At 44.9% G+C, this 2954-nt stretch overlaps 1 protein-coding gene across 4 annotated transcripts in view; it reads right to left on the bottom strand.

Annotated features, from left to right (window-relative positions):
- The window catches only part of Mtg2 (mitochondrial ribosome associated GTPase 2), a 14147-nt gene that overhangs the window by 9987 nt on the left and 1206 nt on the right, over positions 1 to 2954 (bottom strand). For 2 of the 4 annotated variants that reach the window (XM_029474590.1, XM_029474592.1), the window contains exon 2: positions 2779 to 2872. The exons of the other annotated variants lie outside the window; for them this stretch is intronic. The gene's annotated coding sequence lies outside the window, so the exon portion shown is untranslated. The remainder of the gene's footprint in view (positions 1 to 2778; positions 2873 to 2954) is intronic. 4 annotated transcript variants of the gene reach the window in all.

Below are 2954 nucleotides of genomic sequence, written 5' to 3'. Positions count from 1 at the left end.
CCCTAACTATGAAAGTTATCTTTTTAAAGCACATTGCTCTGGAGTGACTAGATTTACAGAGGATTCCTCCACTCTTCACACGTGGTGCTCTGAGACTCACTCNCGCAAATGGATATAGCTTTCTTTTTTCTTTTCCTCTTTCCTTCTTTCTTTCTTCCTTCCTTCCTTTCCTTCTTTTTAATTGTTTTTCACAACAGGGTTTTTCTGTGTGGCCCTGTCTGTCCTAGAGTTCACTCTGTGGACTAGGCTTGAACTCAATCTGCCTGTTTCTGTCTCTCAGGTGCTGTTATCTGAAGCCATGCCCACTCCTACCTGGCAACCGCATGGGCATATCATTAAAGATTCAAACAAATACAAGAACAAACAGCCCCACATCACCTCAAGAANTCATGTTTTCTAGAAAAAAAATTCCCAAATTTCAGCGCTGGTGGTTAAGTTCCTGGTAAATGCTATCAAAAAATAACCCCAAGCTCACATACATTAGAATACTATTCAATCTGTTCTACGAGTTCAGTGTAGCTCCAGACCACGGCCTAGCTTTCACACAGAGCAAAGTTAGAGGCTAGTACCCCTCAGAACAACATGCTGCTCTGAGGATTCCAGGCTAGTACCTAGCAGGGTCTGTTGAGAAAGCACAAGGCCACCTCTGCAGTTGGGTCCTGGCTGGCATGCTAGGGCACATGGCTGGGACCTTCTTGACATCCAGTAGGGAAACCAACACCTTAGCAAGCAGGATGGGAAAGGAATGTCATCTAGCACATGACAAGTGGCCAGAACAAGACCGATGCCACACTTTCTAAGGAAAGGCATGAGTGGTTCCCTGGAGACCTAGGCAAGACAGGGATGCCCACATTCACTTCTGTAAGCCATGTGCTTTCAGATGCTAAGGCAGTTAGAAAGAAAGAGAGAAAGAGAGAAAGAGAGAGAGAGAGAGAGAGAGAGAGAGAGAGAGAGAAAGAGAAAGAGAAAAAGAGAGAGAGAAAGAGAGAAAGAAAGAAAAAAGGGAGGGAGGAAGCTGTGGGCTAGAGATGATGGCCCAGTGATTAAAATGTAGACTGCTCTTGCACACGATCCAAATTAAGTCCCTAGTACCCACAAATTTAACTATTTGTAGGAACTCTAACACCTTGTACTGGCTCCAAAGAAATCTGCTCTTTGTGCACACACCCACAGGCAGACAGACAGACAGACAGACATATAATTTCTAAGAATCTTATAAAGAAGGGAAGGTGAGAGAATACTGAATGCATAGAAAACCCCAGGAAAATCATTTATAGTATCACACATAATTATACTGTCTTAGGGTTTATATTGCTATGAACAGACACCATGACCAAGGCAACTCTTATAAGGACAACATTTAACTGGGGCTGGCTTACAGGTTCAGAGGTTTAGTCCGTTATCATCAAGGTAGGAGAATGGCAGCTTCCAGGTAGGCATGGTGCAGGAGGAGCTAAGTTCTATACCTCGACCTGAAGGTCTATCCCCACAGTGACACACTTCTTCCAACAAGGTCACAGCTCCTAACAGTGCCACTTCCTGGGCCAAGCATATCCAAACCACTGCATATATACCAGCAGCAATTAATTAGAAATTAAAGTTAAGAAAGCAATCCCTTTGCCAGGTATAGTGGTGCACACCTTCAGTCTCAGAGCTGAGGAGGCAGAGGCAGATGAATCTCTCTAAGTTTGAGGCCAGACTGGTCTACAGAGTAAGTTCTATGACAGCCAGGGTTACATAGAGAAATCCTGTCTCNAAAAACAAAACAACAGCAGCAACAACAAACAAAAGAAAAAAAGAACACAATCTTCTTTATCCAGTGCACATATGAAAAGCACTTGAACATAAATTAAAAATACATTGTTTCTCATTTATTTTATGAGTGTTTTGCCCACATGTATGTATGTACACTACGTGAATACCCAGTGCCCATGGAGGTCAGAAGAGGGCAACAGATCCCCTGGAAGTGGAGTTATGGATTGCCGAGAACCTCTGTGTGTTTAGGAAACTGAATCTGGATCCTCTGTAAGAGTAACAAGTGTTTCTAACCACCAAGTCACCTCTCTGTACCACCCTGTAATAAATTAATAATGGACACTGAGTCAGATATGGAAGCTCATATCTGCAACCCTTACAGTGGAGCTCAGGGGAGCAGGATCCCCTTGGCTCTGAGGTCAGTCTAAGCTGTTATGATTTCCAGGCTCTCGGCTGCAGAGGGAGAATTTATCTAAACACACGAGGCAGCTGGGGCTGCTGGCGTGCACGTTTAACCTCAGCAAGTTCAAGACCAGCCTTGGCTACACTGTGTGAGGCCAGCCTGAGTTATATGAGACCCTGCCTCAAAAAAANCCAAAAAACCAAAACATTCAACTGGGGCTGGAGAGAGATGGCTCAGTGGTTAAGAGCATTGACTGCTCTTTCAGAGGTCCTGAATTCATTCCCAGCAGCCACATGGTGGCTCAAAACCTGTGATGGGATCCGATGCCCTCTTCTGGTGTGTCTGAAGACAATGACAGTGTCCTCACATATATAAAATAAGTAAACCTAAAAACAACAACAACAGAAAAACCCGACCCACCAGTCAAACCAAACCAAGCAACCAGTAGCAAATGTTCCAGCCCTAGTCCTAGTGCGCAACTTGCAGAATTCTGTCCCTGCTAAAGTGGGTTCCAGTGATGAACCCATTCTATCTATACAGATGTTCCACAAAGCAAACTCTTTCATCATTCCCATTTGACAATGGAAGACGCTGAAGCAAAGAACAGGAACAGAACTCACCAAGGACTTGAACTACTGCATGAAGGAAAGAGTGTCGTAGGACTGTGGTGGGTGGCTCTGCTCTGGGCACCTGCTNGCACACTGGCGGCTAGACCTGTAAGGCACAGGCTGTCACTGTCAGCTGGTTTGGCACTGGTGGAGCCAAACGGAAAGGTTAGGAACAGCTGCACCACCTG

This window comes from Mus caroli, chromosome 2 (genome assembly GCF_900094665.2).
Source record: "Mus caroli chromosome 2, CAROLI_EIJ_v1.1, whole genome shotgun sequence".
Taxonomy (NCBI): domain Eukaryota; kingdom Metazoa; phylum Chordata; class Mammalia; order Rodentia; family Muridae; genus Mus; species Mus caroli.
Note: the sequence above shows the minus strand (reverse complement) of the source record. Positions and strands in the feature narration are given on the sequence as shown.